Here is a 26,728-nt window from a genome sequence, read left to right as displayed (position 1 = left end):
TTGATGTGAGAAAAGAGAAGTTTGAGACAGATTCCAGAAGGACGAGTGACCTGTCCCCAGGAGCCGTCGGTGATTCGACTCGCCCCAGGAAACTGATCTAAGACGTCGACAAAATAAGGTAAGCAGAGCCTGTTAAATCAAAATCTGCATATTAAAGTATAGACAATATCCAAATTAAGATCAGAAACTGGGCGTGAGTATGAATCACTGTTAAAATTTATGGAAAACTGTTAATAATTTTAAGGCATTGGGTAAAGGTATCTGCGAAATATGATCAAGTCGTATTAGTAATCTGAGGCTAGTTGAAGTGTTGTTCAACTGGGAGTATCAGTGAGAAATCTAAGCTTGATGTAGATGAATGTGTGATCAAGTCGTATTAGTAATCTGAGGCTAGTTGAAGTGTTGTTCAACTGGGAGTATCAGTGAGAAAACTAAGCTTGATAAGTGTTTTTTGATTCAAGTCGTATTAGTAATCTGGGGCTGGTTGGGATGGCATCCAACCAGGAGTATCAGTGATAAAACTAAGCTTGACATTTCGGGATTCAAGTCGTATTAGCCAATCCGGGACTGGTCGATAACTATTTTTCGATTAGGAGCATCGGTAAGAAGACTAAGCTTGAACTAGGAGTATGGGAATTAAACCTGAACTCTCCAAATTAATGTAACTGCTTGACCGTTTCACGAGACTGATTGTTAACTACTGGTATTCTACAGTAAGGCTGTGTTGAAGTGACCGCCGAGTCAAAGTTGAGCCGTGTTGCAGCCGCTGTGCTGAGTGATGACTTGATTGTATTAATCTGAGTTTTCCCTCTTGAGCTGTTGGTATTGCCTTAAGGACTAGAATTAATTTGACAATTATTCTAGGAGCGCTTGAATTTACTAATATATTGTCACAAAAGGACACGTTTGAAATACTTTGGGAAAGTATTTAATTAATTAGTTGAATATGTGATAATAATATTTTTGAGAAAAATAAGTCCTAGAATTAATTAAATAATTATTCTAGAAGCACTTGAATTTACTAATATATTGTTCCAAAAGGATATAACTGAAATACTTTGGGAAGGTATTTAAATAATTCATTAATTATGGACAAATAAAACTTATTGAGAAAAATAAGTCCCATAATTAATTCAATAATTATCTCAGAAGCGCTCGAATTTATTAACATATTGTTCCAAAAGGATATTGCTGAAATACTTTGGGAAAGTATTTAATTAATTCGCCAAACATAAAGTAATAACAGTCTTTGTGTGCGAGGGTGAGACACAAGAGATAAGTCTGTGTCGGCACCAAGAATACATCGCTGGAGAGCGACCAGTGACGGGCTAAGTACAACAAGATAGTAAAAGACCCAGACATAGCTTAAACGACAAAATGGCCACAACCATCGCCCCCAAACTCAAATTCAATGAATGCTTAGATCAGAGAATGCAGGACAGAAGAGGGGGAGGGGTCCGTCCCATGATGTATCAACCACGTGCGGCCCTTCAACCCGCATACAATCACCCCAATCCAGACCCGAATCAGCAATCACTTCTCCTTTCCAGGGCATGTCTGACGAATATGCCCCATGGCCCTGAAGCTGCCCACCACTAACCTACACTCATCATTGACCTGGACTACTGAAGCATCAAAGGCTTTTGCACTCTTGAAAACAGATCTCTCAGTGGCAGCAGCCTTAACAGCACCTGACTACAAAAACAAGTTCCATCTGGATGTTTCTGAAAAAGAAGGATTTACATCATCCATCCTTTTCCAGAAACAAGAGGGGGAGAGAAGAGTGTTGATGTATCACTCCTCCAAACTGGACCACATTGAAGTAGGACAAACCACATGCTCCAGGTATGTGGCTGCAGTGGCAAAAGCTATTGAAAAAAAAAAAAAAAACAGCTCATCTGGTAATGTGCCATCCATTGGAAATCCACACCCACCATGGGGTTGCAGCATATCTGATGTGCAAAAAATTCACGTTCAGCGCTGAAAAAAAAATAATAATAAAAAAAATCAAAAATAAATGCACTCAATCACACATTACATTTGTCAACACCGACAAAAACATGGCAGACGCACTCAATGCTGAAGAAGGACTACCCCACTCCTGCGCAGAAAGAGCTGCACAAGAACTGAAACTGAGACCTGACCTGGGGAACGAACCACTCACCAACCCTGACCTATGGTTGTACACAGATGGATGCTGTTACAGAGGAGAAGAAGGGAACATAGCAGCATACGCAGTGGTGCAGCAGCTTCCGGATGGATCACACGTGACTTTGGAATCTGCTACCATCCCACAACCTGCATCAGCCCAATTAGCTGAAATCATAGGTTTGACACAAGCACTGGAAAGAGCTGAAGGGAAGACTGTGAACATCTACACCGACTCAGCTTATGCTCATGGAGCAGTCCATACGAATGGATCACAATGGCTGAGACGCAACTTCACCACCACAGGAAACCTTCCAATCAAACACAAGACACAGATGGAAAAACTGATTAAATCGGTCTCACTACCTGAGAAGGTGGCCATCATGAAGTGTAAAGGACATCAACAACTGAAAAACAGAGTCAGCGAGGGAAATGATGCAGCTGATAAAGCAGCCAAGAAAGCTGGCAGATACACCCCGAGACAAATGGTACTACAGACCCAACCAGCTCGGACTGAGCTCACAAAGCAACACATAAAAGAACTCCAGTTCACAGCAGGACCCTATGAACACTCAGTATGGGGACAGAAAGGGGCCACCAAGGGACCTGATGAACTGTGGAGATGCCATGATGGCAGACTAGTGGCCCCAGCAAACCTCTGTCCAGAACTAATACGAGAAGCTCATGGGCCCACACACAAAGGCAAACTAAAGACTTTACAGAAGGTGTCCCACATCTGGTGGCACCCACACATGAAAGACATGACAGATTTATTCTGTGATGAGTGCGGCATTTGTGGTAGCCACAATCCAAAGAAACCATATCAAACGCCCATGGGTTCATACCCAGTCCCTAACGCTTGTTTTCAGGACATCAGCATAGATTACACTGACATGGGGCCAGATAATGTGACTAATGGGAAAAGGTACCTTTTGGTAATGGTAGACAGGTTTTCCAAATGGGTCGAGGCAATACCAACAGCACGTGAGGATGCCAGGTCAGTCATTAAGTGGCTGCAGACTGAACTCATACCAAGGTATGGAGTTCCAAGGCAAATCCGATCCGACAAACGGGTCCCATTTCAGTAACCAACACCTGAGACAGGTGGAGGAAAGATTGGGTATTGTGCACAAGTTTGGGTTAGTGTACAGGCCACAATCTCAAAGCCTCGTGAAACGCGCCAATCAAATGTATGTGCAGGTTTGAAGTTGATTTGGGTTGAAGCCCTGCCCCTGGCGTTGATGGCCATGAGAGCCTCTCCAGGTGCAGGCACCCATCTCTCTCCTCATGAGATAATGGCTGGAAGAGTCATGCCTGGTCCACCAAGGGAGGGAGGTCATATGCCCGCCCTTGATGTACAACAAATTGTAATGTCTGATTATGTGAGAAAATTGACGGAACTTTCTGCAGCTCTCTCCACACAGATTCACAAGGTCCAAGAGGGGGAGCTGACGGGAGATTCGCCACCACTGAAGGTAAAAAATTGGTGACTGGGTGGGGGTTAAAGTCCACAAGAGAAAGTGGCTGGAACCCAGGTGGACTGGACAGTACGAAGTGAAGGAGATTACTTCACACTCAGTTCAGGTCAAAGGTAAATCAGGCGCACCTTGGCACCACCTCACACATTGCACTCCAGCTCCAATTCCTTCCAGAACACTGACAGAAGTCAGAGCTGATTTAAGCGGCCTAAATTCGATTTTAAATGAAGACACTCCTGACTCAGGTGATGCGGCATCAAACTCCGCCTCCCCTGAAAAAGGAACCTCGCCCAGTTAGAGGGACATTTCTCCCTCCCTGGGCAAGGCTAGGGATATCTGGCCCCTTATTTGTGATATTCCTACTGATATTTGGGGTGTCCCTGGGCACTTTCACATGGTTAATAGAACAACTATAACCGGATCCCCATGGATGTATGTCACGGACACTCTAGTCTAACTAGGTAATAACAGATTTAAAAAAAAATCAAAAATTATAAAACAAAAGTTATAATAAGAAACTAATATGGCTCAAATTGAGAAGGTTGAATAGAGCTGGTGGAGAGCTGTGCAGAGAATGGACAGAAGATGGCAGTATTGCAGCACTCAACGGTCTCCCAGCCGACGGGGAGCCTGGTTGAATGCTGGTGACATAATTTTGTTTTTGTAGTAAACGTTTGGGTTAAGGGTTTCCGTGTTCCCAGAGATAAGATATCTTAAAGGAGTACACTTATATATATATTAGGAGGATTATTTTCTGAGTTTTATTTAGACAAGGGATTTTTAAGATAAAGGGTTCTTTTAGTATGTCTAGACATGGTATGGATCATGAATGTAAGGAGGTGATGTAACCTTTTGACCTGTTCTCATTGCATTTTCCTGTGGTTTGATCACCCACGGGGGAATGTAGTGAGGATAATGAAATTGTGGTCATTTGGGATACTAATTTTGAGGTAAATTGATTATAATAGAGTTTATAACTCTTGACCATAATTGCAGTTTTAACCACAGAGGAGTCAGGTTTCTGTTTTTAAACATTGGCTATGACGGTTTTGAATGGGCTGTTATTGATTTGGTAATACAACAGAAAAAATACCATTTGTCATCAATAATAAATGGGGGAAGAAATGATACATTGAGGTTTGAACAGGAGATATTTTAAGCCTATAGGGCAGGAAAATACATAAGCATTTAAATATAAGAATATTTTACTAATCTTACCTAAGTCATTATTAAGAGTAGGTAAGGTTGATACCTGGCCAGAGCCTTTGAATAAACTGTCTTACTATATACCGATCCACCCTGTCCAGCGTCTTGACTTGGTCTCATTTCTCTAGTAACGAATCATCAACATTTTTAACCTTATGGTCCACCTAGGAGCCTACAACAAGTCACAGTAAAACATGAACATTTTTAACCATAACATAAAAATAAAAACATTTGTATACAATCTAAATGGACCAAAAAGAGACAATAGAAATAAACTGTCAATGGCAATGTGAGAAAATTATGGTAACTAGGCTGGCCCTAATTCAGTTTTTTTTTTTTCAGATCCCCCTCCACCAACACACAGGCTGTGCTGGCTCACAGAAAGAGTGGGTCATTGTCATTTTGGTCAAGGCTCTCTATGGCAGGTTCAGCAACTGAGGGAGCTGACTTAAATGAGTAAGCAGCTGATGTGCCAAAAAGCTGCAAAACATTATCAGGCAGCTGGTGCTCATCTTGCTACCAAGATAGCGTAGCAGTGAAGACGTGTTTTTGTTCGTCCTCTCGTGTACTTTCGTATTTTTCTTATTCTTTGTATATATTTCAATTTTATTTTCACTCTTTTCCATTTTAATTCGATTATACCTTCCGGTAACCTGCCTCACCCAATGTGATACGGAATCGCTATTATTTTTAATTTTAGAACACATTCAAGAACCACCAGAAGCTAACAAGCTAATTAGCTACAAGCTATTTAGTCATTGTTAGCCACTGCTAGCGGCTTTTACCTTTTACCTTCTGCACAGATACCAGCCCTGTTTTTAGCCTGGATAATACTCGCCAATCTACCAGTATTGGACTGTCTCTCCACTACAACGCCGGATTCCTGCCGTAATCCCTGGACCACTACTTCTGATCTTCACAGCTAGCTAGTGGCTAACGCCCCTGCCATGAAGCTAGCACCAGTTAGCCGTGAGCCAGGCGCATCTCCCGGCTAGCAAACTAAATTCTACAATACCTCTTTCGCCATCTGGCTTGGATCCTTTGTCGACACGGCGCCCCGCCGCACCACCACGACTGGTCTGCCGACGAATACTCCATCTGCTGTGCCTTCAACCGGCCTCCGTCGTAGCAGACGCTCCTACTAGCCCTGGGCTACTAACTTTAAACGCTGTGTCGCTAGCGTAGTGGCGACTACTCCGCGGCTTCCCTGTTCCACCTACTGCTGCCCCCTGGACACTATGATCACTTGGCTACATAGCTGATGCCTGCTGGACTGTCCATTAATCACGGTACTCCATTCTGTTTATTTATTTTGTCAGCCCCAGCCGCGAACTCAGGCTCTGGGTGTAGTCAATCCAACCCTCTCTGCCTAGTCATCGCCATTTTACCCGCTGTTGTTGTGTTAGCTGATTAGCTGTTGTCTCACCTGTTGTCTTAGCTAGCTCCCCCAATCAATACCTGCGATTACTTTATGCCTCGCTGTATGTCTCTCTCAAATGTCAATATGCCCTGTATACTGTTGTTCAGGTTAGTTATCATTGTTTTAGTTTACAATGGAGCCCCTAGTTCCACTCTTCATACCTCTGACACCTCTTTTGTCCCATCTCCCACACATGCGGTGACCTCACCCATTATAACCAGCATGTCCAGAGATACAATCTCTCTTATCATCACCTGGTGCCTGGGCTTCCCTCCGCTGTACCCGCACCCCACCATACCACTGTCTGCACATTATGCCCTGAATCTATTCTACCACGCCCAGAAATCTGCTCCTTTTATTCTTTGTCCCCAACGCTCTAGGCGACCAGTTTTGATAGCCTTTAGCCGCACCCTCATCCTACTCCTCCTCTGTTCCTCGGGTGATGTGGAGGTAAACCCAGGCCCTGCATGTCCCCAGGCACCCTCATTTGTTGACTTCTGTGATCTAAAAAGCCTTGGTTTCATGCATGTCAACATCAGAAGCCTCCTCCCTAAGTTTGATTTACTCACTGCTTTAGCACACTCTGCCAACCCTGATGTCCTTGCTGTGTCTGAATCCTGGCTTAGGAAGGCCACCAAAAATTCTGAGATTTCCATACCCAACTATAACATTTTCCGTCAAGATAGAACTGCCAAAGGGGGAGGAGTTGCAATCTACTGCAGAGATAGCCTGCAAAGTAATGTCATACTTTCCAGGTCCATACCCAAACAGTTCGAACTTCTAATTAAAAAAATTAATCTCTCCAGAAATAAGTCTCTCACTGTTGCCGCCTGCTACCGACCCCCCTCAGCTCCCAGCTGTGCCCTGGACACCATTTGTGAATTGATCGCCCCCCCATCTAGCTTCAGAGTTTGTTCTGTTAGGTGACCTAAACTGGGATATGCTTAACACCCCGGCAGTCCTACAATCTAAGCTAGATGCCCTCAATCTCACACAAATCATCAAGGAACTCACCAGGTACAACCCTAAATCCGTAAACATGGGCACCCTCATAGACATTATCCTGACCAACTTGCCCTCCAAATACACCTCTGCTGTCTTCAATCACGATCTCAGCGATCACTGCCTCATTGCCTGTATCCGCTACGGGTCCGAGGTCAAACGACCACCCCTCATCACTGTCAAATGCTCCCTGAAAACACTTCTGCGAGCAGGCCTTTCTAATTGACCTGGCCCGGGTATCCTGGAAGGATATTTTTTATTTGTATTTTTTTTATTTCACCTTTATTTAACCAGGTAGGCTAGTTGAGAACAAGTTCTCATTTGCAACTGCGACCTGGCCAAGATAAAGCATAGCAGTGTGAACAGACAACACAGAGTTACACATGGAGTAAACAATAAACAAGTCAATAACATGGTAGAAAAAAAAGAGAATCTATATACAATGTGTGCAAAAGGCATGAGGTAGGCAATAAATCGAATAATTACAATTTAGCAGATTAACACTGGAGTGATAAATCATCAGATGATCATGTGCAAGAAGAGATACTGGTGTGCAAAAGAGCAGAAAAGTAAATAAATAAAAGCAGTATGGGGGGTGAGGTAGGTAAATTGGGTGGGTAGTTTACAGATGGACTATGTACAGCTGCAGCGATCGGTTAGCTGCTCGGATAGCAGATTTTTAAAGTTGTTGAGGGAGATAAAAGTCTCCAACTTCAGAGATTTTTGCAATTCGTTCCAGTCGCAGGCAGCAGAGAACTGGAAGGAAAGGCGTCCAAATGAGGTTTTGGCTTTAGGGATGATCAGTGAGATACACCTGCTGGAGCGCGTGCTGCGGGTGGGTGTAGCCATCGTGACCAGTGAACTGAGATAAGGCGGCACTTTACCTAGCATAGCCTTGTAGATGACCTGGAGCCAGTGGGTCTGACGACGAACATGTAGCGAGGGCCAGCCGACTAGGGCATACAGGTCGCAGTGGTGGGTCGTATAAGGTGCTTTAGTAACAAAACGAATGGCACTGTGATAAACTGCATCCAGTTTGCTGAGTAGAGTATTGGAAGCTATTTTGTAGATGACATCGCCGAAGTCGAGGATCGGTAGGATAGTCAGTTTTACTAGGGTAAGTTTGGCGGCGTGAGTGAAGGAGGCTTTGTTGCGGAATAGAAAGCCGATTCTTGATTTGATTTTGGATTGGAGATGTTTGATATGAGTCTGGAAGGAGAGTTTGCAGTCTAGCCAGACACCTAGGTACTTATAGATGTCCACATATTCTAGGTCGGAACCGTCCAGGGTGGTGATGCTAGTCGGGCGTGCGGGTGCAGGCAGCGAACGGTTGAAAAGCATGCATTTGGTTTTACTAGCGTTTAAGAGCAGTTGGAGGCCACGGAAGGAGTGTTGTATGGCATTGAAGCTCGTTTGGAGGTTAGATAGCACAGTGTCCAAGGAAGGGCCGGAAGTATATAGAATGGTGTCGTCTGCGTAGAGGTGGATCAGGGAATCGCCCGCAGCAAGAGCAACATCATTGATGTATACAGAGAAAAGAGTCGGCCCGAGAATTGAACCCTGTGGTACCCCCATAGAGACTGCCAGAGGACCGGACAACATGCCCTCCGATTTGACACACTGAACTCTGTCTGCAAAGTAGTTGGTGAACCAGGCAAGGCAGTCATTAGAAAAACCGAGGCTACTGAGTCTGCCGATAAGAATATGGTGATTGACAGAGTCGAAAGCCTTGGCCAGGTCGATGAAGACGGCTGCACAGTAATGTCTTTTATCGATGGCGGTTATGATATCGTTTAGTACCTTGAGCGTGGCTGAGGTGCACCCGTGACCGGCTCGGAAACCGGATTGCACAGCGGAGAAGGTACGGTGGGATTCGAGATGGTCAGTGATCTGTTTGTTGACTTGGCTTTCGAAGACCTTAGATAGGCAGGGCAGGATGGATATAGGTCTGTAACAGTTTGGGTCCAGGGTGTCACCCCCTTTGAAGAGGGGGATGACCGCGGCAGCTTTCCAATCCTTGGGGATCTCAGATGATACGAAGGAGAGGTTGAACAGGCTGGTAATAGGGGGTGCGACAATGGCGGCGGACAGTTTCAGAAATAGGGGGTCCAGATTGTCAAGCCCAGCTGATTTGTATGGGTCCAGGTTTTCCAGCTCTTTCAGAACATCTGCTATCTGGATTTGGGTAAAGGAGAAGCTGGGGAGGCTTGGGCGAGTAGCAGCGGGGGGGGCGGGGCTGTTGGCCAAGGTTGGAGTCGCCAGGAGGAAGGCATGGCCAGCCATTGAGAAATGCTTGTTGAAGTCTTCGATTATCACGGATTTATCGGTGGTGACCGTGTTACCTAGCCTCAGTGCAGTGGGCAGCTGGGAGGAAGTGCTCTTGTTCTCCATGGACTTTACAGTATCCCAGAACTTTTTGGAGTTAGAGCTACAGGATGCAAATTTCTGCTTGAAAAAGCTGGCCTTTGCTTTCCTGACTGACTGCGTGTATTGGTTCCTGACTTCCCTGAACAGTTGCATATCGCGGGGGCTCTTCGATGCTATTGCAGTTCGCCACAGGATGTTTTTGTGCTGGTCGAGGGCAGTCAGGTCTGGAGTGAACCAAGGGCTATATCTGTTCTTGGTTCTGCATTTTTTGAACGGAGCATGCTTGTCTAATATGGTGAGGAAGTAACATTTAAAGAATGACCAGGCATCCTCAACTGACGGGATGAGGTCAATATCCTTCCAGGGTACCCGGGCCAGGTCGATTAGAAAGGCCTGCTCGCAGAAGTGTTTTAGGGAGCGTTTGACAGTGATGAGGGGTGGTCGTTTGACCGCGGACCCGTGGCGGATACAGGCAATGAGGCAGTGATCGCTGAGATCTTGATTGAAGACAGCAGAGGTGTATTTGGAGGGCAGGTTGGTCAGGATAATGTCTATTAGGGTGCCCATGTTTACGGATTTAGGGTTGTACCTGGTGGGTTCCTTGATGATTTGTGTGAGATTGAGGGCATCAAGCTTGGATTGTAGGACTGCCGGGGTGTTAAGCATATCCCAGTTTAGGTCACCTAACAGAACAAACTCTGAAGCTAGATGGGGAGCGATCAATTCACAGATGGTGTCCAGGGCACAGCTGGGAGCTGAGGGGGGTCGGTAGCAGGCGGCAACAGTGAGAGACTTATTTCTGGAGAGATTAATTTTTAAAATTAGAAGTTCGAACTGTTTGGGCATAGACCTGGAAAGTATGACAGAACTTTGCAGGCTATCTCTGCAGTAGATTGCAACTCCTCCCCCTTTGGCAGTTCTCTCTTGACGGAAAGTGTTATAGTTGGGTATGGAAATCTCAGAATTTTTGGTGGCCTTCCTAAGCCAGGATTCGGACACGGCAAGGACATCAGGGTTGGCAGAGTGTGCTAAAGCGGTGAGTAAGGCAAACTTAGGGAGGAGGCTTCTGATGTTGACATGCATGAGGCCAAGGCTTTTTCGATCACAGAAGTCAACAAATGAGGGTGACTGGGGACATGCAGGGCCTGGGTTTACCTCCACATCACCCGAGGAACAGAGGAGTAGTAGGATGAGGGTGCGGCTAAAGGCTATCAAAACTGGTCGCCTAGAGCGTTGGGGACAAAGAATAAAAGGAGCAGATTTATGGGCGTGGTAGAATAGATTCTGGGCATAATGTGCAGACAGGGGTATGGTGGGGCGCGGGTACAGCGGAGGCAAGCCCAGGCACTGGGTGATGATAAGAGAGGTTGTATCTCTGGACATGCTGGTCTCAATGGGTGAGGTCACCGCATGTGTGGGGGGTGGGACAAAGGAGGTATCAGAGGTACGGAGAGTGGAACTACAGGGTCCATTGCAAACCAAAACAATGATAATGATAACTAGCCTGAACAACAGTATGCAAGGCATATTGATATTTGAGAGAGACATACAATAAGGCATAAAGTGATTGCAGGTCTTGATTGGGAGAGCTAGCTAAAACAACAGGTAAGATAACAGCAGCAATAACAGGGTGCTAGTCTAACACAGCAACAACAGGTAAAAATGGCGACGACTAGGCAGAGAGGGTCGGATTAAATACACACAGATCCTGAGTTAAAGCACAGAGCCGACAGATAAAACACAAATAAACAGAATGGAGTACCGTGAATTAATGGACAGTCAAGCATGCATCAGCTATGTAGCCAAGTGATCATAGTGTCCAGGGGGCAGCCGTAGATGGAGCAGGGAGGCCTCCACTAAGCTAGCACGCGGCGTTTAAAGTTAGTAGCCCGGGGGGTGGTCTGCTCAGACGGAGGGGGTCTGCTCAGACGTGGTCGTGTCGACAGAGAATCCAAGCCGGATGGCGAAAGAGAGGTTGTGAATTGTAGAATTGTGTTTGCTAACTGGTGCTAGCTTCGTGGCAGTGGCGCTAGCTGCGCTAGCTGCAAGCTAGCTGTGAGGATCAGAAGTAGTGGCTCAGGGATTACGGCAGGAATCCGGCGTTGTTGTCGAGAGACAGTCCGATGCTGGTAAATTGGTGAGTAATATCCAGGCTAATAACAGGGCTGGTGTCTGTGCAGAAGGTAAAAGCTACTAGCAGCGGCAAAAAATGGCTAAATTAGCTTGTAGCTGATTTAGACCAGTTGTGATGGATTGGCAAGGCTCTGTGTCGGCAAAAAAGGTCCAGTCCAATTGGCAAAAGAGGTATTGTAGCCCAAGAATTCGCTGGTAGACCTCTTCGGCTAGCCGGCAGATGGGCCTAGCTCGAGGCTAGCTCAAGGCTAACTGGTGCTTGCTTCGGGACAGAGGTGTTAGCCAGTAGTAGCCACTCGGTTGCAGCTAGCTAGCTGTGATGATACGGTGTAATTGTCCAGAGCTTGCGTCAGGAATCCGGTGATGTGGTAGAGAAAAAGCAGTCCTATATGCTCTGGGTTGATATCGCGCTTGCAGACTGGCAGGTATTGGCCCGGTATTGAAGCTGGCTGTGTCCGAGTTAAGAGTGAAGACCGCAGCAGTGGCTAACTGACTACTAGCTAGTAGCTAGTTATCTGGCTAGCTTCTGATTGGGGTTACGGTTCTAAAGTATAAAAAATAGCAGGTCCGTACCACATTGGGTGAGGCGGAATGTAGGAATGTATATTCAGTTCCTAGATGGAAAGTGAAATTAAAATATATACGAAATGTATACGAAAAATACGAAGACTATTTACACGGGACAAGACAAGACAACACACGTCCGACTGCTACGCCATCTTGGATCTATTATGATCCAAGATATTGACCTCATCCCGTCAGTTGAGGATGCCTGGTCATTCTTTAAAAGTAACTTCCTCACCATCTTAGATAAGCATGCCCCGTTCAAAAAAATGCAGAACTAAGAACAGATATAGCCCTTGGTTCACTCCAGACCTAACTGCCCTCGACCAGCACAAAAACATCCTGTGGCGGACTGCAATAGCATCGAATAGTCCCCGCGATATGCAACTGTTCAGGGAAGTCAGGAACCAATACACGCAGTCAGTCAGGAAAGCAAAGGCTAGCTTTTTCAAGCAGAAATTTGCATCCTGTAGCTCTAACTCCAAAAAGTTCTGGGACACTGTAAAGTCCATTGAGAACAAGAGCACCTCCTCCCAGCTGCCCACTGCACTGAGGCTAGGTAACACGTTCACCACCGATAAATCCATGATAATCGAAAACTTCAACAAGCATTTCTCAACGGCTGGCCATGCCTTCCACCTGGCTACTCCAACCTCGGCCAACAGCTCCGCCCCCCCTGCAGCTACTCGCCCAAGCGTCCCCAGCTTCTCCTTTACCCAAATCCAGATAGCAGATGTTTTGAAAGAGCTGCAAAACCTGGACCCATACAAATCAGCTGGGCTTGACAATCTAGACCCTCTATTTCTGAAACTATCCGCCGCCATTGTCGCAACACCCATTACCAGCCTGTTCAACCTCTCTTTCATATCGTCTGAGATCCCCAAGGATTGGATAGCTGCCGCGGTCATTCCCCTCTTCAAAGGGGGAGACACCCTGGACCCAAACTGTTACAGACCTATATCCATTCTGCCCTGCCTATCTAAGGTCTTCGAAAGCCAAGTTAATAAACAGATCACTGACCATCTCAAATTCCACCGTACCTTCTCCGCTGTGCAATCCAGTTTCCGAGCCGGTCACGGGTGCACCTCAGCCACGCTCAAGGTACTAAATGATATCATAACCGCCATCAATAAAAGACAGTACTGTGCAGCCGTCTTCATCGACCTGGCCAAGGCTTTCGGCTCTGTCAATCACCATATTCTTATCGGCAGACTCAGTAGCCTCGGTTTTTCTGATGACTGCCTTGCCTGGTTCACCAACTACTTTGCAGACAGAGTTCAGTCTGTCAAATCGGAGGGCATGTTGTCCAGTCCTCTGGCAGTCTCTATGGGGGTACCACAGGGTTCAATTCTCGGGCCGACTCTTTTCTCTGTATATATCAATGATGTTGCTCTTGCTGCGGGCGATTCCCTGATCCACCTCTACGCAGACGACACCATTCTGTATACTTCTGGCCCTTCCTTGGACACTGTGCTATCTAACCTCCAAACGAGCTTCAATGCCATACAACACTCCTTCCGTGGCCTCCAACTGCTCTTAAACGCTAGTAAAACCAAATGCATGCTTTTCCAGGGTGGTGACTAGCATCACCACCCTGGACGGTTCCGACCTAGAATATGTGGACATCTATAAATACAGTGGGGCAAAAAAGTATTTAGTCAGCCACCAATTGTGCAAGTTCTCCCACTTAAAAAGATGAGAGAGACCTGTAATTTTCATCATAGGTACACTTCAACGATGACAGACAAAATGAGGGCAAAAAATCCAGAAAATCACATTGTAGGATTTTTTATGAATTTATTTGCAAATTATGGTGGAAAATAAGTATTTGGTCAATAACAAAAGTTTATCTCAATACTTTGTTATATACCCTTTGTTGGCAATGACAGAGGTCAAACGTTTTCTGTAAGTCAACACTTCGAGGACAACACACGGGCTATAGATTTGGCATTTCCTCCCTCCAACTCAACAAGCCCCAGAAATGTTGATACAATTGTCTGCTTGGTGTCACTAAAGTACCTTATCACAACCCCCAGGTACTTAGAAACACTTACATCCGTGGACTCGAGGAGGAGGCTGAAACACTGGTCACCCACATCTGCGACCAACTTTTTCAGAAAGTATGGTGCTAGAACACCATTAATCATTTCTGTGCACTTTGTCCTGTGCATTTTGAAGTGGGTAGCAGCAGTGGAGTCTGAGAAAGCAGCTCTACATGCTTCTCCAATGTGATCACATGCCAGCATGGAACAGTGTTCAGCGATAGCTAATGCCAAGGTGGCCTCAGCCTTTTTTGCAGAGTAAATTTTTTTAACCATTAATGGCAGCTTGTTTTGGGTGGAGCTGTTATAAGGCTTTGCCTTTTGAGTGTGTTTTTGAGTTGTCATGTGTTTTTTTTACATCACTAAGTTTGGTGTAGAAATCAGCTTTACAATACAGGCAGTATGCCCATGTATTATCTGCAAAAAACGTCTTCAACCAGCCTTTGAATTCAGGGTTTGATTCCCACTCCTTTCTGTATTACAGTTTACAGTATTACAGTATTACAGTTTAGACAGACATGATGAGCTAGCCAGCTAGATGTTTAGCTTATGTCACAGAGAGGCACACACACAGTGGACAAGGTGAGTAAGTGACTGAGGCTGTGTGAGTCAAATGCAGTGATTTATTTTTGTGCAGCGATTTATTTTAGACAAAGAACATTTTATATTTACATCCCGCCCTAAATGTAAGCCAGGGCGGGATCAGCCAGTGGCGGCTTCCCGCATGCGCAATTCATTTGTGGTCTGGACGTGGAGGAGTGAACAGCTCCTGCTCTGACTGCAGCTGGGAGGGACTGCTGCGCGAGGACTGTGAGTGCTTTGGGACGGGGCCCACGGCAGCACGTTGAGAAGAGTAAGAACGTGCTTTCACGTCAGTCTCTAAAAGTCTCCAATAACACTAGATATGACGCTAGTCAATTTTTTTTGAAAATGTGTCGCTAGAGAGGCCTGAATACTCGCTAAATATAGTGACAAAGTCGCTAAGTTGGCAACACGGGCAAGAAGGTTCTCTGAGACAGTGCGTGGTTTGACGTACGGTTTTATATGAACCGCGGGCACATCCTCCCATGCTGGCACGTCACCGGCGTTACTTTGTTGTTAATATTACTCGAACTGCGCAGATCTCGAGGGATATAATCCGCACTTTCAACCGTACTGACGGTCTTCCAGGAATTCGTAGAACCATAGTTGCAGCGCATTCGGAAAGTATTCAGACCCCTTCACCTTTTCCACGTTTTGTTACATTACAGCCTTATTCTAAAATGAATTAAATTATGTTGTTCCCTTATCAATCTACACACAATACCCCATAATGACAAAGCGAAAACAGGTTTAGACATTTCTGCTGATTTTATTAAAAACTAAAAACAAATAACTTATTTACATAAGTATTCAGACCATTTGCTGTGAGACTCGAAATTGAGCTCCGGCGCATCCTGCTTCCATTGATCATCCTTGAGATATTTCTAAAACTTAATTGGAGTCCACCTGTGGTAAATTCAATTTATTGGACATGATTTTGAAAAGGCACACAAAAAATAACTTGGCACAGTTTGACAGTTCATGTCAGAGCAAAAACCAAGCCATGAGATTGAAGGAATTGTCCGTAGAGCTCCGAGACAGGATTGTGTCGAGGCACAGATCTGGGGAAGAGTACCATGAAATTTCTGCAGCATTGAAGGTCCACAAGAATACAGTGACTTCCATTCTTAAATGGAAGATTTGAACCACCAAGACTCTTCCTAGAGCTGGCCACTCGGCCAAACTGAGCAATCGGGGGAGAAGGGCCTTGGACACGCAGACAGAGCTCCAGAGTTCCTCTGTGGAGATGGGAGAACCTCCCAGAAGGACAACCATCTCTGCAGCACTCCACCAATCAGGCCGTTATGGTAGAGTGTCCAGACAGAAGGCACTCCTCAGTAAAAGGCACATGACAGTCCGCTTGAAGTTTTCCAAAAGGCACCTAAAGGACTCTGACCATGAGAAACAAGGATCTCTGGTCCGATGAAACCAAGATTGAACTCTTTGGCCTGAATGCCAAGCTTCACGTTTGGAAGAAGCCTTGTACCATCCCTACGGTGAAGCATGGTGGTGGCAGCATCATGCTGTGGGCATGTTGGCGGCAGGGACTGAGAGACTTGTCAGGATCGAGGGAAAGATGAATGGCGCAAAGTACAGAGAGATCCTTGATGAAAACCTCCTCCAGAGCGCACAGGACCTCAGACTAGGCCGACGGTTCACCTTCCAACAGGACAACAACCCTAAGCACACAGCCAAGACAACGCAGGAGTGGCTTTGGGACAAGTCTCTGAATGTCCTTGAGTGGCCCAGCCAGAGCCAGGACTTGAACCCGATCTAACGTCTCTGGAGAGACCTGAAAATATCTGTGTTGCAAAGCTCCCATTCAACCTGACAGAGCTTGAGAGGATCTGCAGAGAAGAATGGGAGAAAGTCCCCAAATACAGGTTTGCCAAGCTTGTAGCATCATACCCAAGAAGATTCAAGCCTGTAATCGCTGCTAAAGGTGCTTCAACTAAGTACTGCGTTAAGGGTCTGAATACTTAGATAAATGTGATGTTTTTTTGCAGAAATGTCTAAAAACGTATTTTTACTTCGTCATTATGGGGTATTGTGTGTAGATCGATGAGGGGGAAAAAACAATTTAATCCGCTTTAGAATAAGGCTGAAACATAACAAAATTTGGATAAAGTCAAGGGGTCTGAATACATTCCGAATGCACTGTATTCCAAAGATGGTATGGTTTGAAACTTTGGAATCAAGCTCGAGTTGACAGTGTAGCACTGTTAGCGTCTGGACTTGTTGAAATATCTTCACGCCTAGAAGAACCTCCAGGCCTCCGTCAACTGTAAATCTTTATTGGGAATCAATTATGAATTACTGGGCAGTTTGGAAAAAACGAATCCAGTCCGAATCGTCCTCTGGAATAAGGACATTCTGGGGTAATTATTACATAACCAACATTCTCTAATAATACTAGTCCCATGCAATAGGGCTTAGCCTAAATGTCTAAGAAAATTGAGGAGAGAGCAAACCACAACTTATTTAAGTCTATAATCAATAGCCTAACTGTTAAATGTGCCTGGCCTTATAAATCATCCATATATATCTGCAGAAATAAGACAGATCCTGCTTCTGTTGCCTGTTTGACTGTTTGTTTAATAGCCTACTAATTCCGTGAGCAACAAGCCTCATGCAACGGCAAAATGTCATATAAAGCAATTTCACAGATTTGGCTGTTTTTAATCTTTGCAATGCTGTCATTAAGCCTTTATTTTCTTTGTTACAACAGACTGGTATTACTTATTTAATGTTGTTTGCACTGTTCCAAACAGGCAGAAAAATAATATTGTAATGTAACAGCACCTGTTTTTTACACATAATATGCATGCAGTTCTTGATCCTGTACCCTCCTTTTTCTTGGTCTCGTTGTTGTTATTATTATTTTGATCATTATAATAAATAGTGCCGTTATCATTAGTAGGAGTTGTATAACCACCATCGAGCAGTAGGCCTAAGAGCGTGTTTTGTTAAGTCTTAATACCTCAACTCATTATGCCTATACTTCAATATATAGGCTACTGTATCAATCATTAATTCGTTCCTGCCATCACACAGCATACAAGACATTCATGCTTTGAAATGGAATCAAGCATTTTTGTCTTAAAATTAAAGGGAGCTTTGAATAATTAGCCTGAACAATAATAAACCACAATTCACGAATACATACAACGGTTTTTAGTCTGGTGTAATAAAGGCTTTATAAATATTTTTTCCCCATTGGAACAGACTCTCTGGTACACTTATTTATTTAGTGTTTAGTCAGAAAACAATTATATTGTAATCTATCAGCAGCTGTTTGGCACACATAATACTAATACTGTTTGGCACACGTAATACCCTCCTTTGCTGGATCTCCAGTAGTTTCCACAACTAAGTCAAAGGTCTTCCACCGATCTGACTTCCCCTTTTCCTCCGGAGCAACCAATATATTTTTTTGCACGTTTCCTGTTTCTTTTTCACGTCCTCCGCATCCATTTTGCTGTTGACATTACTGTGTTCGGAGTTTGTTATAACCAATTTATTGATGTGATTAGGATCGGCTAAAGGTCAGGCCCTGTTGGTTGCATGCAATGCGTACATGATTCACGTAAAGAGTGCAAGGGTTGAGGCAATGGGGAATGTTTTTCTTAAACAAATTAGGGATTTCAGGAACAACTTTTCAGTCAGAAACAAGTAAACTAAATGGCTCAAATAATGTTGCAAGGACAGCACAATAAACACTTGACTGCCGTTTTGCGTCTATCATGTCACCAGAATAAGAGCCTCAATATTTATTGGAAAGGAGCATCAAGGGCGCTTTAACCACCCTGTGAAGTTCATCATAACTTATTTAATATGTAGCCTAACTGCATGGTTTCCCGAGTCGTAGTGGGAGGACTTCAAGTTTACTTCTATATTATGGTTATTATATCAATATTTTTGCATAAAAGCGTTTCCACCGCCATTTCGCATTCATTTTACCGACACAAAAAGATCACGAATTAACAAATTATCTTCATTTATAACATTTTACCAAAACATTCTGTTTCCATCACAGCTGTCTTGATTTTTATTTATACGGTATGACTTTATTCGCATAAAAACTGTAGGTGAGAACGTGGTTATTGGTATTTTCTTATTACAGGTGAATGGTTAATGTTTTGATTAACCAAGCCTTGTCTCTTATTTTAGATGTCCTCCAATGGGCAGAATCTTTGACTGACATTGCATCAGGTATGTCAGCTCATCAGAAAAACATAACATTTAACTTTAACAATTTATTTGGCATTGTCATTAGCGTTTCTCTCAAATTCCCTTCTCTACATTCTCTCCATGGCTTGATCTCATCTTCCTCGTTTTTCTTTATCCCTCTCCTCCCTCCCAGTTGATCTATCCAACGCCCAGTGTATCCCTGCCCCTCTGGCCACACCCATCCCTGTCAGCGATGACCCCTCGAGCCCAGTGGCCACACCCTGTGCTGACCTATCAGATAGCCCCAGTACGGGCCTGCCCCCCATGCCCTACTCTGTCCCCGTGTCGGAGCACATGGAGGAGTGCCGCGTGATCCCCGACGATCTGGACAGCCTGCTTGGGGGATGACTGCATCTCCGAGAAAGTCAGCGAGGTGAGAGGGTCGCTACAAAGGTCACGTCAAGGAAGGATGCTGACCGTGCTGTACCGTCCCTCTGTTGACCAGTAGACATTTGATGAGAGAGGATGTACAGACATTAGTAAGTAGAATATAGGTAGTAGACATTTGATGAGAGAGGATGTACAGACATTAGTAAGTAGAATATAGGTAGTAGACATTTGATGAGAGAGGATGTACAGACATTAGTAAGTAGAATATAGGTAGTAGACATTTGATGAGAGAAGAGGTACAGACATTAGTAAGTAGAATATAGGTAGTAGACATTTGATGAGAGAAGAGGTACAGACATTAGTCATTAGAATATAGGAACATTTAAATTATTTCCGGGAGTTGCATGACAGCAGTGGTGTAAAGTACTTAAGTAAAAATTCTTTGAAGTACTACATAAGTCGTTTTTTGGGGTGTTTGTAGTTTACTATTTATATTTTTGCCAACTTTTACTTACTACATTCCTAAAGAAAATAATGTATTTTTTACTCCATACATTTTCCCTGACACCCAAAAGTACTTGTTACAGTTTGGCAGGAAAATGCTAAAATTCACCCCCTTTCAAGAAAAAATTTCTGGTCATCCCTACTGCCTCTGATCTGGCGCACTCACTAAACACAAATGCTTAGTTTGTAAATTAATATCTGAGTGTTGGAGTGTGCCCCTGGCTATCCGGAAAAAAATAAAACCACAAGAAAATATGCCGTCTGGTTTGCATAATATAAGGAATTAGAAATTAACTTTTACTTTTGATACGTAAGTATATTTAAAACCAAATACTTTTAGACTTTTACTCAAGTAGTATTTTAATGAGTGACTTTTTTACTTGAGTCATTTTATATTAAGGTATCTTTACTTTTACTCATGTATGACATTTGCATACTTTTTCCACTACTGCCTGATGGGTTGCACATTTTAGTAGTTTAATTTCCACCACTGAAGTACCTTACATGGAGCACAGAGCTATGCATTTCTGGTCTAGAAGGAGATCTACAATAATATGTCTCTCTCCCTCAGTCACAGAGCCCAGTCCAAGGCGCTATCCCCACCATCCTCCCCAACACAGCTGTGGGCCTGCACCCTCCATACTCCTCCAGCCTCTCCGCCCCCTCGCTCCAGCTACCCACTGACTTTTTCAGCTTCACTGTCAGCCAGATGTCTGTCCTGGAGCCCTTCCCTTCGCTGTGCCAGAGGGACCAGACCTCCACACAGGCACTGGATGCCCTGGGGGCCTTTTCCCAGGAGGCTAGGGACACAGAGGGCAAACGAGGATCTGGAATTGGAGGGCTGGACTCCCTCACTGAGTACACCTTGCCTGATGAGTGGATGAGACATATGAACAAGGTGTATGCGTCCGGGTGTGTGTTTGGTGATGTCAATTATATTTAAAACAGCAAAGCCATTGTAGCATTGTGGTCCCGTGTGGCTCAGTTGGTAGAGCATGGCGCTTGCAACGCCAGGGTTGTGGGTTCATTCCCCACGGGGGGACCAGGATGAATATGTATGAACTTTCCATTTTGTAAGTCGCTCTGGATAAGAGCGTCTGCTAAATGACTTAAATGTAAATGTAGCAGGCTTCTTTTTTTTATTTACTTTTTTGCCACTATCCAGTCTTATTTTGCAACCATACAGTTTAAACCTGCGTCAGCTGTTACTTAAACCTTCCCGGAACTGCCCAGTGACCCTGAACAGTCCTTGGGGAATGCGTTAGTTGTTGTTGAAGCTAGTCCGTGTCAGCGGCACTGCTGTATGGCCACATGGTGTCTGATATCCTTGTGTTGCAGTTCTGTTCTCCAGGGGGAAGAATTTCTCACAGCTTCATCCCTGGGATCTACAAACACAGCTCCCCTCACACAGTAAGACAGCGGCATAACGCCTGAACACTCCGATCGATACTCTCAACTTCTTTCTCCTGTCTTCTGAGTTTATCACAACATGGATGTCTCTATACATTATACTCTATACTTTATACTCCATACTATACTTTTTAATTTTTTTTTATCCCAGATTGCATTTATTCTATTGTTGATATTTATGCTTTTGGGATATTCCTTGTTCTGATAACACCATGTAAATTGTGGTTTTTCATAACGAAGACAATGTATTTTTAAATCTGGTGATAGATTGGTTTGTCTTTGTATTCACCCCTCAGGACCAGCAGGTACTCTGCTCTCCCGAAACCCACTGGCTGCCACCTACGAGTTCAGACAGGCTTGCAATGCCTGTTTCAACCGAATAGGTACAAGGCTACCTTGACCATTCTCTTACCCCTCCAGAATATGTTACGTTGAGGATTTATTTTATACTAAGCAGTGGCTACCTTGACTATTCTCTTACCACTCCAGAATATGTTACGTTGAGGATTTATTTTATACTAAGCAGTTTTAAGTCAATGTTGTCTGTTAAGTCAATGTCTGCATAATTGCACCTTGTGGGATGAATAAAGTATTTTGAATAAAAATGAATTGAATGGTAAGTCCCCCTACTCTTCTCTCTGCAGGTTTGCGGGATATGGACTACCAGTACCAGGCGGAAGCGGCTCACCGCTGTAAGAGGGACCTGCTGCTGTCTCGCTTCAAGAACAAAGAAGATCCCACCTGGAACAGGGTCAGGCCTCGCCCCACCAGAAATAACTTCCTGGGGGCCTTTGTGCTCTGCAAAGGTACGTACAGTACAGGTCTCAAAAGTTTTAGAACACCTACTCATTGCAGGGTTTTTCTTTATTTGTACTATTTTCTACATTGTAGAATAATAATGAAGACATCAAAACAATGAAATAACACATATGGAATCATGTAGTAACCAAAAAAGTGTGAAAGAAATCAAAATACATTTTAAATTTGAGATTCTTCAAAGTAGCCACCCTTTGCCTTGGGTGACAGTTTTGCACACTCTTGGCATTCTCTCAACCAGCTTCACCTGGAATGCTTTTCCAACAGTCTTGAAGGAGTTCCCACATGCTGAGCACTTGTTGGCTGCTTTTTCTTCACTCTGCCGTTCAACTCATTACAAACCATCTCAATTGGTTTGGGTTGAGGTCGGATGATTGTGGAGGCCAGGTCATCTGATGCAGCACTCCAGCCCTCTCCTTGGTCAAATAACCCTTACACAGCCTGGAGGTGTGTTTTGGGTCATTGTTCTGTTGAAAAACAAATGATAGTCCCACTAAACGCAAACCAGATGGGATGGCGTATCGCTGCAGAATGCTGTGGTAGCCATGCTGGTGAAGTGTGCCTTGAATTCTAAATAAATCAGAGACAGTGTCACCAGCACATGCATGTTCTCTTACTAAAATAATCACAGAAGTGCTGGCAGTAGTTTTAATGTTGCTTAAACAGAATTTGCCATCAGTGATAGTAAATATTATGTACTCTCTACCTCATACCTCTTTCCTGCTCCTCCTCTGTCTCCCTGAAGAGGTCCAGGAGGGCAAGGAATGCCAGTACAGGAGAACTGCACGTTTGCCTACTGCCAGGAGGAAATAGACCTGTGGACCGAGGAGAGGAAGGGAGCTCTGAGAAGGAAGCTGCTGTTTGACCCGCTGGGCAGCACCGAGAGACGGCCACTTAGCGTCACACGCCTGCTGCAGCTGTACATGGGCATGTTCATGTTCCTCTGTGAGGTAGGGTGTGATGCACATAGACCTCCACATGGTGAACTTTGCAGTATTCTGTATGTACACACACACTCCGTTTCGCTCTCGTTTTGACAGTAAGCCTCGCATCATCAGCAAGCGCAGCAAAGAGAACTTGGCTGTCTGCTCAAACCCCACTGCCCGGCATCCCTTTGATGATAACAAGTGAGTCTCCTAGACCTTTCTGTACTTTTCCGTCGTCCTCTTTCTGTCCTTCATTGTATCAGATCCAAGTAAGCACTTTGTCTTGGTATAATGGATTCTAAATCCAATTTCCCTCAGACAATATTCAAGTCAGCTATTTGCACCCTGTCCCCTTCTGCCCTCTCCTTCTCTCTCCTCCTCCATCTCTCCCCCCTCTCTCATCCCTGTTTTCTCAGGTGCCTAGTGCATGTGGTGTGTTCTGCCAACGTGCGCTATAGTAAGGTGCGCCCGCTGCACCCCCTCTGCCAGTTTGACATATGTCGCCACGAGGTGCGTTACGGCTGCCAGCGCGAGGACAGCTGCTCCTTTGCCCACTCCGTCATAGAACTCAAGTACTGGATGCAGCAGCAGGACACCGGTACAGAAGTACTCATTTGTTTGCAAGCATGGCTGCACACACAGACACACTCCATGAAGGATTGCAGCAAAATAACCAAAGTTCACGCTATCATCTGTTACTTTGTGTGTCTTAACTTCCCTCTCTCTCCCAGGTATCACCCATGAAGAGATGGTACAGAAGTCCAAGAGGCAATGGTACAGGCTAGAGCAAAATGCTCAGAAACAGAAGGTGAGCATGGGCACGATGCCCTTGTCTCCTAATACAATACATAATTTGGGTTATTGTTTTAAGGGCCTGATTTACAAAATCTCTCTCACTCATGCTCTCAGCCTGTGCACGTCACACACCAGAGCTATAGTGGAGGGGTGGGGGGAATAGGGGGAGTGGGAGACAACCTCAGGGGTGGAGGGGATGGCAGGGGGTTAAAACTGAAGATGAAGTTTGTTTGTGGCCAGTGCTGGAGGGATGGACAGGTCCACGAACCAGACAAGGCCCTCAAGTACTGCACGACAGGTGAGAGACTATATCAAACTGACATCTGCACTCATGGTAAGTGCTGAAGTTCTCGTGTCAATATGAGGCTGCAGGGGCTACCATCTGTTTCATGACCAGGCCTGAACTGATAATTAATAGGATAAAAGGAATGTTAAAGAAATAGGCCCATTAAAGGATTAACTCTATAGAAATGCATAATACCTTGTTCTGAATGGTCAATTTCACTAACTTGATGATTGTAGTCCATAGTCATGTTCTTTTCTCCCTCTTTCTCCCGCCCATCTCTCATCTCTCTTCCTCATCTGTCATCCCCTTTCCCCCTCTCTCCAGCTGGACTAAGGAGCGTTGGCTATTGCTGATGAAGTCTTTTGAGAAAAATAAGTGGGTCGTTGTGCGGCCGCTTCCCTTCTCCCGTGCATACCCACAGCAGTATGACGTAAGTCCATCCCCCTTCTCTATCCCTCCATCACTCACTCTTTATCTCCCTTCCCCTCTCTCATACACAGTCACACCCACATAAGTATGAACTGAGCCACCCCTCTCTACTAATTTTCTCCATCCCTCCCTCCCCTCGGGGTCTGTTTTAATCTCTCCAATCAGGCAATCATTTCCAGCAGACCTCTCACATGCTGAATACAGCTGATGTTGTTTACAGCTCTCCTCCTCTCGTCTATACATCTATAGGCAGCTTGGCCTTTGTTCCACAGTAGGTTAGCTATCTGTCTTGCTTCTACTTGTGAAGGAAAAGGGTTTCTGTAAAGAAGGGCCAGTATGTCAGCATCCGTTTCAATTGTGTTTTGACATCCGATTATAAGGATTGTCAAATAAAATCACAGGAAAATATACAATCAGGACATGCAGTGCAGTAATAAAGCAGTCTCCCAAGATGTGTGTCCATGTGATGAAGCAGAAGAAGTGCCACTGACATCGGGAACTGTTCCTTCGCCCACAGTCTGGAAGAGAGGGACGTCTGGACGTACATGAAGAACAACAGCTGTAAGATTCTGTCTTTGTTGCTTTTCCTCTCATTATTTTCCTCTATTTGTGTGTGTCATGGCCAAACAAATAATGTATTTACAGTGTATTTGTTTGCGACGCTAATCCCTGTCCCCTCCTGTCCACAGTGAGGGACATGCAGCAGATGTATGACATGTGGCTCAGGCTGACCAGTCAGAATAGACTCACTGATGCAAGCCTTATGGCCCCGCCTCTGGAGGAGAAATGGGTTTCCATGACGACAGATTACACTGAGTCATTGGTGAGTGGCTTAAGTCATAGGGGGGGGGGGGGGGGGGTACTAAGGTAACATGGAACTGTTTTAAGATGGTCATTAGCTATTTGATTTGGAATTTTACGACCCCTTTAGGGATCCCCCAAAAATAAAAATACAGGATTTTATCAAATATAGAATTTGGCCTTTACTACTATAGCCCATATAAACACATTGAGTAACACATTCATAAATGGCAAAAAAGACAGTCAAAAAATAAATCATAAGGTTTTGAAGTGCATGTCCTATATCTAGGAGATATGAGAAAGCTCAGGAAATATTTAAGTTTTTTGGGACACATTTAATCCCTTATTTTTGTTGGCACAACTACCTCCTTTCTTCCATTCCTTTTTGTATGGGTTACCGTCAGACGACACTTGTGAGAGTCTCCCCTTTCCATAGAGTGGAATAATAGTTTCTAGGCCAAACCGTTCGGACGCTACATAGGTTTTTGTGAGATTCCTCATGGTCTGATAAACAAGGCTATAGCTCGGCCATCTTCTGCAGATGCTCAAGGCCGACATGGGCGGATACAGTGGATTGAGACGCAGCCCGTGCAAAAAAACTGATAGCTCTAGCTTAAACTGATGGATTTTGATGGATTTTTTTATGATACTTAGATTTGATTCACGGCTGTGTCAGTAGACTCCTTAAGGATTAAAAACAAGTAGTATATTTCTATACTAGCCTTTTCTGATGTTGGATGTGGAGAGACCATTTTGTGTGTGTCAGTCTGGGCGGAGGTTGTCAGAAGGAGGAGATATGTGAGTGTTGTCAGGCTGAGGAGGAGCTGGCCCTGGAGCTGTGGATAAGTGACCCTGCTCCCACTACACCAGAGACCAGCTACAGTGCCTACCACCTGTGACGAGAGTCTGAATGCAAACACACACACTCCCCTTACAGTACGACAAACTGCTGATGCAACAGGCACCGCCTTGTGCGACGCACACACAGAAAGTAATGTATAAGAAAATGCGCGTCCATAATCTGAGGGGTTTGACTAAGGTTTGGCTGTTATTAACTTCAATCTGAACCTCATTGCATTTCTAGCACGCTGCAGATGTCACTGTACTGGACGTGTCTGCCCTTCCCCTATATTACAGCCCTCAAAGTCGCCCCTTTACAAATACGGAGTGGCTGCATGGGCGAATTCTCTTGATGCCTCTTCGCGATCGCTAAACAAATTAGGCTACAAAATATATATATTTTTGAAATGTTCTTTCAA

General features: G+C 44.7%; 1 protein-coding gene and 1 pseudogene across 1 annotated transcript in view; both read left to right on the top strand.

The window, feature by feature from the left end:
- Positions 1-2,060: 2,060 nt before the first annotated feature.
- Positions 2,061-26,368, top strand: LOC139581857 (zinc finger CCCH domain-containing protein 7B-like; annotated as a pseudogene).
- The window catches only part of LOC139580156 (thyrotroph embryonic factor-like), a 39,435-nt gene continuing 37,384 nt past the window's right edge, over positions 24,678-26,728 (top strand). Inside the window, exons 1-2 of the mRNA XM_071408697.1 lie at positions 24,678-25,229; positions 25,358-25,491. The gene's annotated coding sequence lies outside the window, so the exon portion shown is untranslated. The remainder of the gene's footprint in view (positions 25,230-25,357; positions 25,492-26,728) is intronic.

Source organism: Salvelinus alpinus, chromosome 7, assembly GCF_045679555.1.
Source record: "Salvelinus alpinus chromosome 7, SLU_Salpinus.1, whole genome shotgun sequence".
NCBI lineage: Eukaryota > Metazoa > Chordata > Actinopteri > Salmoniformes > Salmonidae > Salvelinus > Salvelinus alpinus.
The sequence above is the reverse complement of the archived record's forward strand: the minus strand, read 5'-3'. Positions and strand labels throughout refer to the sequence as shown.